This window comes from Palaemon carinicauda, unplaced genomic scaffold (genome assembly GCF_036898095.1).
Source record: "Palaemon carinicauda isolate YSFRI2023 unplaced genomic scaffold, ASM3689809v2 scaffold210, whole genome shotgun sequence".
NCBI classification, from domain to species: domain Eukaryota; kingdom Metazoa; phylum Arthropoda; class Malacostraca; order Decapoda; family Palaemonidae; genus Palaemon; species Palaemon carinicauda.
The window spans coordinates 171,083-185,312 of NW_027169702.1; the positions used below are offsets into that span (position 1 = coordinate 171,083).

At 35.4% G+C, this 14,230-nt stretch overlaps 1 long non-coding RNA gene across 4 annotated transcripts in view; it reads right to left on the reverse strand.

Annotated features, from left to right (window-relative positions):
* LOC137636014 (uncharacterized) overlaps positions 1-8,078 on the reverse strand; it is a 42,781-nt gene extending 34,703 nt beyond the window's left edge. The window contains exon 1 of one of the 4 annotated variants that reach the window (XR_011042889.1): positions 8,018-8,078. This is a non-coding gene — a long non-coding RNA (uncharacterized lncRNA). Of the gene's footprint in view, positions 1-5,054; positions 5,285-8,017 lie in introns of those variants that run through there. The other 3 variants (XR_011042888.1, XR_011042890.1, XR_011042891.1) reach the window with 3 other exon arrangements.
* Between the last annotated feature and the right edge of the window lie 6,152 nt (positions 8,079-14,230).

The following is a 14,230-nucleotide window of genomic DNA, read 5'->3' on the forward strand; positions in this document are numbered from 1 at the left end:
AGTTTGCTGAATGTTGAGGATGATAGGGAGGCAGATATAATTGCGGTTCCAGGTGTTGAGGTGCCAGTGATGGGAGATGAGAATGAGAGAGAGATTACAATAGAGGAAGTGAGGAGAGCACTAGATGAAACGAGAGTAGGAAAAGCATCGGGTATGGATGGTGTGAAAGCTGAGATGTTGAAGGAAGGGGGTGTGACTGTACTTGAATGGTTGGTGAGATTGTTTAATGTGTGTTTTGTGTTGTCAATGGTACCAGTAGATTGGGTCTGTGCATGTATTGTACCACTATATAAGGGTAAGGGAGATGTGCATGAGTGTTGTAATTCAAGAGGTATTAGTTTGTTGAGTGTAGTTGGAAAAGTGTATGGTAGAATACTGATTAATAGGATTAAGGATAAAACAGAGAATGCAATCTTGGAAGTACAGGGTGGTTTTAGAAGAGGTAGGGGTTGTATGAATCAGATTTTTAGTTAGGCAGATATGCGAGAAATATTTAGCAAAAGGTAAGGAGGTGTATGTTGCGTTTATGGATCTGGAGAAAGCATATGATAGAGTTGATAGGGAAGCAATGTGGAATGTGATGAGGTTATATGGAGTTGGTGGAAGGTTGTTGCAAGCAGTGAAAAGTTTCTACACAGGTAGTAAAGCATGTGTTAGAATAGGAAAGGAGGTGAGCGATTGGTTTCCGGTGAGAGTGGGGCTGAGACAGGGATGTGTGATGTCGCCCTGGTTGTTTAACTTGTATGTTGATGGAGTGGTGAGAGAGGTGAATGCTAGAGTGCTTGGACGAGGATTAAAATTGTTAGGCGAGAATGATCATGAATGGGAGGTAAATCAGTTGTTGTTTGCGGATGATACTGTACTGGTAGCAGACACAGAAGAGAAGCTTGACCGACTAGTGACAGAATTTGGATGGGTGTGTGAGAGAAGGAAGTTGAGAGTTAATGTGGGTAAGAGTAAGGTTATGAGATGTACGAGAAGGGAAGGTGGTGCAAGGTTGAATGTCATGTTGAATGGAGAGTTACTTGAGGAGGTGGATCAGTTTAAGTACTTGGGGTCTGTTGTTGTAGCAAATGGTGGAGTGGAAGCAGATGTACGTCAGAGAGTGAATGAAGGTTGCAAAGTGTTGGGGGCAGTTAAGGGAGTAGTAAAAAATAGAGGATTGGGCATGAATGTAAAGAGAGTTCTATATGAGAAAGTGATTGTACCAACTGTGATGTATGGATCGGAGTTGTGGGGAATGAAAGTGATGGAGAGACAGAAATTGAATGTGTTTGAGATGAAGTGTCTGAGGAGTATGGCTGGTGTATCTCGAGTAGATAGGGTTAGGAACGAAGTGGTGAGGGTGAGAACGGGTGTAAGAAATGAGTTAGCGGCTAGAGTGGATATGAATGTGTTGAGGTGGTTTGGCCATGTTGAGAGAATGGAAAATGGCTGTCTGCTAAAGAAGGTGATGAATGCAAGAGTTGATGGGAGAAGTACAAGAGGAAGGCCAAGGTTTGGGTGGATGGATGGTGTGAAGAAAGCTCTGGGTGATAGGAGGATAGATGTGAGAGAGGCAAGAGAGCGTGCTAGAAATAGGAATGAATGGCGAGCGATTGTGACGCAGTTCCGGTAGGCCCTGCTGCTTCCTCCGGTGCCTTAGATGACCGCGGAGGTAGCAGCAGTAGGGGACGCAGCAGTATGAAGCTTCATCTGTGGTGGAAATGTGGGAGGTTGGGCTGTGGCACCCTAGCAGTACCAGCTGAACTCGGCTGAGTCCCTGGTTAGGCTGGAGGAACGTAGAGAGTAGAGGTCCCCTTTTTGTTTTGTTTCTTGTTGTTGTCGGCTACCCCCCAAAATTGGGGGAAGTGCCTTTGGTATATGTATGTATGATGTGTTTACACACAAAATAGAATTATAGATACATACAGTATACAGTATATAGGTACTGTATATATGAAGAAAAGGAAAATAGGGAAAAACTACATGAGTAGTTTAAGAACAAAACATTAAAATAAATCTTTCATATATAAACTATACAAACGTCAAAATAACAACAGGAAGAGAAACAAGATAGAATAGTGTACCCTCAAGAGAATTCTACCCCAAGACAGTGGAAGACCATAGTACAGAGGCTATGGCACTCCCCAAGACTAGCGAAGAAGAACCTATCTTCTTGCAACTATGATAGTTTTAATCCTTGGAAAATAGTCTGACCTATGATTTGCCCAAAAACTATACTCGTTTTCATAGTCTTAACCTATCTGGATTCTAATCTTAACCGTTTTACCCCCAAAGGACGTACTGGTACGTTTCACAAAACTCATCCCTTTACCCCCATGGACGTACCGGTACGTCCTTACAAAAACTGCTATTTATAATTTTTTTTTCATAATTTTGATAATTTTTTGAGAAACTTCAGGCATTTTCCAAGAGAATGAGACCAACCTGACCTCTCTATGATGAAAATTAAGGCTGTTAGAGCAATTTTTAAAAAAATACTGCAAAATGTGCTTGAAAAAAAATAACCCCAGGGGGTTAAGGGCTGAAAAGTTCCAAATAGCCTGGGGGTAAAAGGGTTAAAGTCTAGCAGTTACTCTCTAAGTGCAAAAATTTCTACTGCCTAACGAACAAGGATACCAGAATGGTGTACCTTCATGCACTGAATAAAATTCCCCCAAAATTTACTTTTCCTAACAATATAAACTGGATCCCTCTATTCGAGGCTGGGTATAGCTGTTACAACTTAACAAGGCTGCACAAGTTAGCCGACTCCACCTGACACGCCACCGAGCTCCCAATTTGACCTTAAATCCGAGACTTGTGGTGTTGTTGGGGCACGAAGAGTAACATAAGAGGACTTGGTTTACTTTTTAAAAACTAGCGATTTGTTCCTACGAAAAAGCAAATCTTGCGACTCCATTTTTCCTCTGCCTACGCAAACATCGAACAGTCTGGCTTATTCTTTCCACAATCTACTCTGTCCTCATACACCTGACAACACTGAAATTACCAAACAATTATTCTTTGCTCAAGGGGGTTAACTACTGCACTGTAATTATTCAGCGGCTACTTTCTTCTTAGGGGCAAGGGTACAAGAGACTCTTTAGCTATGGTAAGCAGCTCTTCTAGGTGAAGGACACTCACAAAAGCAAACCATTGTTCTTTAATCTTTACCTTGGGTAATGCCATAGCCTGTCTATCAGTCTTCAAATGTCAAATTAGAGATCTCTTGCTTGAGAATAAGCCCACGTATACTATTCTACATTTATTATTATCATTATTATTAGCTAAGTTACAACCCTAGATGGAAAAGCAGAATGCTATAAGCCCAAGGGCTCCAACAGGGAAGATAGACTATGAGGGAAGTAATGAACAATTAAAATATTTTGAAAACAGTAACAACATTAAAATAAATCTTTCATATATAAACTACAAAAACTTATGGAGCCCTTGAGCTTATTGTATCCTGCTTTTCCAATTAGGGTTGTAGCTTAACAGGTAATAATAATAATAATAATAATAATAATAATAATAATAATAATAATAAATGATAAACCAATGCACATCAAGATAATTTCTTACGATATAGTAAGTTTCAGTAGCCTATTTTCAATCCTATCGCTAAGAATGGGGCAGTCTAAGGGGATTCCCATGGGGGTCTTAGCTCCCCTTTAAGTAAGTAGGTGAGGACACTGCTTGTAGGTAAGGACACTGTTTGTAGGTTAGGTTAGGGGGGGAAGCTTAGCATAGACAGTGTTCTATCCACGTGTCCCTGTCCGTCGTTATATAAAGGCTCGTATCGTTCAGTACCAAGCTCTGAACCTAAGTTGAAAATAGACATTTTTGGGATTTAAGTACTGTACCTTGAACCAGGAAGTCTTGCAAACTAACATAATAGCAATGGATTCACATTAGAGACCAAAAATTTATATAACTTAGGACGGGAAAACATTTCCTTAGAAAAAGTTTTTCCTAAAGTAAGTACACATCCAACCTACAGAAATACTCCTTAAATAAAATAAATGTATACACTAATAATTTTCACCTTTTCCCACCTAAATCATTAGTCAAATGCAAGGTACAGTGTGAATATCCTAGTAGGATACAAGGTACATTAGCGGCAATATATTCCAAGTACTTCCCTGGATTATAATTGTGTACCTTTTTCTATGTACCAGTAACTATTTCTCGCTACCTTTCCGCTTAGAAAGCGAGGGTAGCCACGTCCAAGCAAAAACCATTTGAGGGAAGTTTCTCTCAACTTACATCGGAACACTTCAAAGTACTTATACAAACGTAACACTTCATATTTCCTTCATTAGGAGTGTTGTGCTATAGTAAATATTTACCAACATTAACTTGATCCGGTTCGTCCCAACCAACTACAAAAAATTCACAGCTCCTCTGTTCTGACGAGTGGTACATGGTTATGCTGCACACACCTATGACATGGGTCACTATTATGGTCTCATAAATGCCTATAATTCATATCATGACCCTCAAATGGTTTTTACTTAGCAGTGGCTTGCTTCGCTCGCAAACAAATAATTCAGTATTTAAAATCTGACACCAGGAACACTTATTTTCTTCATAACTGTAAATTTCTTTTGTCTCCATAAACCTACGACGTTCTAGTTTATATTTTTCTTGGGTAAATGAAGCGACATTTCTTCGCAACACATTTTTTGCACAAATCCATAATGAGAAATATTCAAATTAATGTAAGTTTAATAACTTTCCTTCAAGTTGTTATTCTATGTTTCCCATGTCACAATTAGTAGCTCTCGTTATGTATTATTATTATTATTAATTGCTAAGCTACAACCCTAGTTGGAAAAGCAAGGTGCTATAGGCCCAAGGGCTCCAACAAGGAAAAATAGCCCGGTGAGGAAAGGAAATAAGGAAATAAATTATATAAGTAATAAAAATTAAAATCAAATACTTTAAAAACATTAACAACACTAAAACATATTTAATTTATGAACTATAAATGGACTTGTGCAAGCCTGTTCAACATAAAGACATTTGCTGTGAGTTTGAACTTTTGAAGTTCAACAGATTTAACTTACCCGATTAGGAAAATCATTCCACAATTTGGTCACAGGTGGAATAAAACTTCTAGAGTACTGTGTAGTATTGAGCCTCATGATGGAGAAGGCCTGACTACTAGAATTAACTGCATGCCCAGTATTACGAACAGGATGGAACCGTCCGGGGAAATCTGAATGTAAAGGATGGTCAGAATTAGAAAAAAATCTTACGCAACATTCAGCATAATGAACTAATTGAACAACGGTGCTAAAGGTTAATATCTAGATCAGAAATAAGAAATTTAATAGACCTTAATCAATTGCAAGATGAGAAAAAATATTAGTTACTGTAAGTCAGCTAATTTTTCAAGTTGTTTCTTAATGTTTCACGTGTCACAATTACTAGCTCTTATTAACCCTTTTACACCCAGGCTATTGGGAACTTTCCAACCCTTAACCCCAAGGGGTTATTTTATTTTCAAGCACATTTCGCAGTATATATTTTTTAAATTGCTCTAACAGCCTTAATTTTTGTCATAGAGGTCAGGTTGGTCTCATTCTCTTGGAAATTGCCTGAAGTTTCTCAAAAAATTATCAAAAATATGCAAAAAAAAAATCAAATAGCATTTTTTTGCAAGGACGTACCGGTACGTCCATGGGGGTAAAGAGATGTGTTTTCTGAAACGTACCAGTATGTCCTTTGGGGGTAAAAGGGTTAAGTTTGTACATTTGTTTCCATTTAACTTGACTCATACCCATTGACCATTGAGACAATTTTCATCTACATATGCAGTACTGTAACTCCACCCAATAAGCACAGTGCTCATACAACAGTGTACAGTATTACTATTGGCTAGTGGGAGTTTTCAAGGGACAAGTATTAAGACAAAGACCTGTTTACGCATTCGTTACACTTGACGCATCTCTATATTTGACGATTTGACCAAGCTTCGTCTAAAATTGCCAAATCAGATTCTAGATATATATTAATAAATAGGTTTTACTGAGTTTTCATTAAATTCATTAAAAGTGTGCTTTGGTGGTCCATTTCAAATCAAAAATCTTTATTTCAGTCATAAACCTCAGGTTTGACACTTGTAAGGGTTGTAAACTAATCAAGTTAAACACGTCACTGTAATAATTCCAAACTTGCTATATTTCAAGTAACAAGTGTTCTTCTAAAAGATAGTAAGTGTCCTACATATGTTGATTCATCATACGAAAGTTCGTAACCCTTCACCCAAAAACATCAGACACAGAATGATAAGTTGAAACTATATAGCATCCTAAGTCGGCTTAATATTGCTAACATTATGGTCCCAGAAATAGTGACAGACGCAGCTGGCATGCACTGCGCATCCGCATATTGCTTGCCAAAAGAAACCATAAGTGAGATGGTGCTTATTTGTGGGCGAAGCTAACCCGGGCCGTGCAAAAAACTCAAGTGACGCCATATCACAGAGCTTGAGATCAAATATGTTAAAGATATAGAAAATGGTGCTAGGGAGAAAACGGTGTTTGAGCGAGGTACCTCTGCCACTATCAATCTAAAGGTGTCTTTTCACCCTAGGGGGTAGCTAGAGATTTGGGGGACTGGGGCATCGAGTTTGTAAAGTTATCATCATTATTATTACTTGCTAAGTTACAACCCTAGTTGGTAAAATAGGATGCCCTAAGCCCAGTAGCTCCAATAGGGAAAATAGCCCAGTGAGGAAATGAAAAATAAATATTTTCTTCCCCTGCTTTGGAGGCCTCGGGGGAACATAAAAAATCCAACCCCGTCACCCCATACCTACACCAGTGGTTTTACCACGTTAATTTAGCAGAAATAAAGAATTTCTTTATTTTCTATCGTTATGTTGGGATCAGCAGTTATTGCCTTAGACTTAAAGGTAGTTTACATTGCCATCCCCCTAAAGACTGATTCTCACCTGGCATTATTGTAGGGGAACTAACACCAACAGAACACTATAAAAACAGGAATAAATTTTGTGATAACTACAGATGGAAAAGGTTTTCTACAAAAAGACTGGCGTTTCCTATAGAAAAAAAAAAAGTTTTTTCTTAAAAAATTACATTTTCACTACAAATAAAAACTTAACTGACCAAGAAATAATAATTAATGGGGTTAGCATCCACGACTCATGTAACGCTTGCCAGTACATAAGTGCTCAACGTTCTTCTTTCTCCATGAGCGAAGCGAGCCCATAGAGGGCAAAAATCAATAGATTTATAAAAAATATCCACGTTCTTAGACGGTCAAAAGGGTTTTAGGTTTAATTCCTGTTGAAATGAAGGTCAAATTCAGTGAAAGCAAATTATTTACTACAGGAAGAACTTTTTTTTTGGTCTCAAAGCATTATTCTGTCCATAACTATAATTTCACCATTAGTTTAGCATAAATAAGAATTTCTTTGATAATTTTCTTATGTTGGGATTAGCTGTTATTATCATAAACATAAGGGTATTTTACATTGCCACACCCCCTAAAGACAGATTCTCACCTGGGGTTCCCCCACCCCCAAGGGCCAATTCTCCCCTGGGGTTTGTGTAGGGTGGTGGTGATTAAAAAAAAAGATGGATAAACTTATGAAAATATCATCAACAGAACAATATAAAACAAGAAATCTAAGAAAATATGAATTTTTCTTACGTAATTTGCTGCGAGTTTAAAAAAAATAGTTTTTCTTATATAAATAGCTACTGTATGTGACAAACTTATTGCTGTTACAACACGTACTATAATATAACACAGGAAATAACGTAACTGCTTCGAAAAAAACTAATATATCAAATAGTAGCAATTAATATATAAAGATATATAGCCCCTAAACACGGCCGGTCATAAGGTCTGGCCATGAGATTTTGAAATTTCAATATTCTATCGTAAATTCGGTAATTTATAAGACCTGGTTTAGTCTAAGCAGTTTTAAAGGTTCATATATACTTAGAACTTTAATTAAATATGATAAAATATAATAAAAACACCTAAAATAACTTACTTATTGAGGAAATAGTAGTTCAGGTGAGACATCGGACTTAAGTTTGAGTCACATGACACAGGTAAACAAAAGACAGTGTGTCCAGACATCAATGTTAAGAAATGCATATATACGTAAAGAAAATCCTAATAAAATTAAAAATATCATGTTATTTACATTATCATTCATTTATTAATAATTTAAAATGATATTTTAATGTAATTTAAATTACTGACAACTTTTTAATATATGATTTTGGGTGGATTCAAATTGCAAGAATTACGAAGGAATTTTTTCCAACTTGGCAATGGTTGTTCAATCAGCTGATCCTGCCCAGCTGATAATTTTTTTTTCTTTTTGGTAAAATTCAAATTCAGTTTAATTTAAATGCATAAAAAATAATAATGAATAAAACAGAATATATATTTTATATATTCCGTGACTTTTTATATGAAAAATGTAAAAATGTACAACTGATTTTCAAAAATTTTTGAGAATTAATGCATTATTTTTATTTCGATTTTTCGTAATTATATATACCATGGGTTTATCAAAATTGAACTTTATCTATATAAAAATGTACATTGATGTTTATAAGTACTTGATAAACCATTAAATAAATAAATAGTGGAAAATGAAGGACAAATTTAGATATTTCAGTTATTATTATTATTATTATTATTATTATTATTATTATTATTATTATTATTATTATTATTATTATTATTATTATCATTAAATACTAAGCTACAACCCTAGTTGGAAAAGCAGGATGCTATAAGCCCAGGGGCCCCAACAGGGAAAATAGCCCAGTGAGGAAAGGAAATAAGGAAATAAGGAAAAATAGAACATTTTAGGAATAGTAACAATATTAAAATAAATATTTCCTTTTATGAAGTCGATATATCTTATGTTACCCTTATTTCCTTAGGCCAAATAGTGTAGGGACAGATACATATTAATTTGCTATAAGCCCAAGGGCTCCAACATGAAAAACAGCCCAGTGAGGAAAGGAAACAAGGAAATGAATAAACTATATTAAAAAGTAATAAACAATTGAAATTAAACATTTCAGAAACTGTAACATTAAAATAGATATTTCATAAATTACAAAAATATAAAAGAGGAAGAGATAAGATAGAATTGTGTGCCCGAGTGTACTCTCGAGCAAGAGAACTCTAACTCAAGACAGTGGAAGATGTGGTACAGAGGCTATGACACTACCCAAGACTAGAGAACAATGGTTTGATTTTGGGGTGTCCTTCTCCTAGAAGAGCTGCTTACCATAACTAAAGAGTCTCTTCTACCCTTACCAAGAAAGGGGAGAATGTGTAAAGGATAGGCCAGACTACTTGGTGCATATGTGGGAAAAGAAAAAATTAGCCGTAACCAGAGGGAGGGATTTAATGTAGTACTGTCTGGCCAGTCAAAGGATCCGATAACTCTAGTGGTAGTATCACAACGGGTGGCTGGTGTCCTGGCCAACCTACTACCAAGGGGTATATATATATATATATATATATATATATATATATATATATATATATATACATATATATATATATATATATATATATATATATATATAGGCTATACATACACACAAACACACACACACACACATATATATATATATATATATATATATATATATATATATATATATATATATATATATATATATATATATATATATATATATGTATATATATATATGTATATATACAGTATATATATATATATATATATATATATATATATATATATATATATATATATATATATATATATATATATATATGTGTGTGTGTGTGTGTGTGTGTGTGTGTGTGTGTGTGTTTTTACTCTAAAAGGAGATGACTCCTAATATGAAACAAATTAGTATATGCCTCATTCAGGGTTTAGGCCTACTGCTGAAACATGGATAAACCTTATGTGTGATAAACTCCCACCAAATATATACGATTTATGCCTACTTTATTTAGCAATAAACCATTTCTTGTCGTAAAATCAATAATTATTAATAGTGTTTCAGTTTAAATATACAGTACAGGCTCAATTTACTATATAAAGTACAGTAGTTGCTATTCGTTCGTAGTTTAATAATAATAATAATAATAATAATAATAATAATAATAATAATAATAATAATAATAAGGTAGACAGTAGTAGTCTGCTCGTGTGTTGTGGGGACGGTCAAATGAAAGCGAAAGTGGTTTGGGTTAGTGTGTTGCGGGGACGGTCAAATGAAAGCGAAAGTGTTTACAAACGATCAGCTGATTTTGACAGAGGAAGCGTTCCTTGTGTGAATCATTTTCTTTAATTATTTAATTAAATACTAATGGATTTTCATCGTTTTTTAATCATATATTTAATTTGGAAAAAAAATATATTATATTCCCCAGAGACAATGTCGTTTTTAAGTAATAATAGGATATTTTAAAGAATAATAATAATAATAATAATAATAATAATAATAATTCACATACATGAGTTATGAAATTGATTTATATATCATTATCAACTTAAATGTTAATCTACCATATTTAGCTTGTGAATATACGGTACACACACACAAACACACACACATATAAATATATATATATATATATATATATATATATATATATATATATATATATATATATATATATATATATATATATATATATATATATATATATATATCCCTTTATGAGTAGGGATACCTTAACATGGTGAAAGGGTTTGTGTAATGCCATGATCAGCAAAGCTGTACTAATCAGGGCCACCCATACTAGTTTGGTTTGCTGTAAACAATCAGTCTAAAGTCTCCCACCATCACCAATCCTCAGTGGCCAGCATGATGATGAAATGGTCAAACCCAAGACATGAATAAGGACATGCCTGAGGCCTTTGTCCTGCAGTAGACTAGAAGCACCTGCATTCAAATTTGGCACACAATTTTTAATATACAATCAATGGCATTGGATCCCTGTCTCTGGTTATGGCTCATTTTTCCTTTGCCTGCACATACACCAAATAGTTTGGCCTATTCTTTATACACTCTCCTCTGTCCTCATAAGCCTGACAACACTGAGATTACCAAACAATTCCTCTTCACCCAAAGGGTTAACTACTGTACTGTAATTGTTCAGTGGCTACTTTCCTCTTGGTAAGGGTAGAAGAGATTCTTTAGCTATGTTAAGCAGCTCTTCTAGGAGAAGGACACTCCCAAATCAAGCTATTTTCCTCTAGTCTTGGGTAGTGCCATAGCCTCTGTACCATGGTCTTCCACTGTCTTGGGTCAGAGTTCTTTTGCTTGAGGGTACACTTGGCTATGCTGTTCTATCTTAAATCTCTTCCTCTTGTTGTTTTCAAGTTTTTATAGTTTATAATGCAGAGTTTATTTTAAGTTGTTAATGTTCTTGAAATATTTTATTTTAATTGTTCATTGCTTCTCTTGTAGAGTTTTTTTTTTTTTCCTTATTTCCTTTCCTCACTGGGGTATTTTATCCCTATTGGAGCCCTTGGGCTTATAGCATCCTGCTTTTCCAATTAGGGTTGTAGCTTAGCTAATAATAAAATATTTTATTTTAATTGTTCATTGCTTCTCTTGTAGTTTTTCTACATTTCTTTATTTCCTTTCCTCACAGGAGTATTTTTCCCTGTTGGAGCCCTTGGGCTTATAGCATCCTGCTTTTCCAACTAGGGTTGTAGCTTAGCTAATAATAATAATAATAATAATAATAATAATGATAATAACCAATTAATTCCATAAGCTCATTAACGCTTACAGCATTGTCTTCTTTATGCCATCCAAGAGAAGGTGGAAGTGTCCAGTAATTGTAATAAACATACTTTAAGAAGCTGTTAAAACATAAAATTTTCCCCATACCCTAAATGGTAGTGAAGGAATTAACATATTGCTAAGCCTTAATATTTGGTGATATATTTAACCAACATAATAGTATGAGAATTATATCAATTTTCAACTGCTGTAATTAAAATTATCATTATTGAGCTATCTGAATTGCTTTAATTAATTTAGATCATTGAATGTATAACTAAATGACTGTAAATTGACCCAAGGCTTCACTTAAAACTAGGTTTACCCTATAATATTTGCAGACACTGTTGCAAAAAAAGTTGCAATAGTTCACAACTTCAGAGTATATGTGAAGACCATGCTCAGCAGGAGAGAGAGAGAGAGAGAGAGAGAGAGAGAGAGAGAGAGAGAGAGAGAGAGAGAGAGAGAGAGAGAGAGAGAGAAATTATCTTAATGTTAATTTTTAAAAAATCATGACAGAATAATCTTTTGAAAAGGAAACAAACAAGAACACTACCTAAGGTTCCTCACCTAACCTAACCTAGGAGCCAACTCCTTCCCTAAGGTGAGGCGGGGTACCTACACCACCTGTGACCACCCTTAGACTGCTCTATTTCTAACTTACCATAAGAATAAGTATTTCAGACTACAATTGATTATATTTTCCCCCTAAATAAAATAGATTTGACAAGTAAAAAGTTTACACCTGTTCCAGCAAACTACATCCATCCCATACTCCACTTATATGTTTGTAAGCTAGGCTAGTTACATCTGTCTACGTACAGTGATTAGCTTGGGTCTTTAACTTGTATAGGAGGACTATATTTGGGATCTATACCACCAATTTGTTTGGGAACTATTGTATCTTTCAAACAGTTACTAAATGGACATTATTCCTCCTTTTGTTGCTATGAATCAGTGGCTGGAGGAGGGGAGGTGGGGTAAGTATATGAACACCAGGTGAGTATGGAAATAAAAAGGAGCAGGTTAAGTTCAAATACAGGTCCTCGGACTTACGAACATTCAGATAAAAACATAAATTCATCTGAAATAATAAATCTCGGATATTGTATCAAAAAATCAAAATGAAATATTGTAATAAAAAATATTATATAAAGGAGGGCAGTAAGTAAGATGGGCATTTGCAATATGAAACTATTTGTTGAATTTAAAACATGCATCCGTCTATTGCGTACAAGCGATCGTTTTGTTTGATCGCTCCAAGAACTTTTAGGGTGTTTAAAAAGAAAACTTTTCAAGCACTGTAAACTTGAGCAGCAGTAGGGGATTCAGCATTATGAAGCTTCATCTGTGGTGGATAAAGGGGGAGGTTGGGCTGTGGCACCCTAGCAGTACCATCTGAACTCGGTTGAGTCCCTGGTTAGGCTGGGAGGAACGTAGAGAGTAGAGGTCCCCTTTTTTGTTTTTGTTTCTTTGTTGATGTCGGCTACTCCCCAAAATTGGGGGAAGTGCCTTTGGTATATGTATGTATGTACAGTATGTAAACTTGAGTGACAACACATCCAAAACTGGTCTCCATCCTCGTTAATTTTTGTGTCCAGGAATATGTTGTAGAACCCTGGGGGAGGATTTAAGATCTCTTCAATCACATATTTCTCCGAGAGATTTGTAATTTTTATTTGCAGTAACTGAGCTTTTGCTGTATAAGTAAGATGACTTGTATAGAGGAATGGTTTTCTCGATTAAGGCCGGTTGGTACAGTATTCAGTAGCCTTCTTTGACCAAAGCCAAGACCCAAGGGTTGGGCTGTTCTCTTTCCAAAATGAGTAAAAGGCGAGCCAGTCGCGTACCTGTCAATTGTTATGCATCCTGCGTGAGACAAGCGCATTCTAAATCCTGCATGAGAGACACATTTTCAATCCTGAGTGAGACACGCATTTTAAATTCTGCATGAGACTCATGCATGTTAAATCCTGCGTAAGACTCAGGCATTTTAAATCCTCCGCGAAACTCATGCATTTTAGCCTCGTGTCACTCTAACAAGCGCAGTTACCAAAACCTCCCTCCTTGACAAATCTTTAAAAAAATAGTGATTATTTTCAAAGTAAACATGGTGAAAATGATCATGAGCTTTGACAAAAACTACAATAATTTCCTGACTGGATAAACATACACCAATATAACATGTAAAGAGGGCATACTGTATTACACAAAAATAGAAATTATTGGAAAAAATACGATTTTTTTGTCACCTCAACCAGGTTCTGTATGTGGATTTGTCATTATTTCATCTGTATTAGAAAAAAAAAATAATGCCACAAGAAGCCTTTAAATGCCCTAAAAAATTGTTATCAGCAGGATACCCCTGTGACACACCTTCAGGGCTCTGGCCTGGACATGATCAGGGGCCTTGCCTTAGTTATTACTTTTATTTCCTGCTAAGCTACAACCCTAGTTGGAAAAGC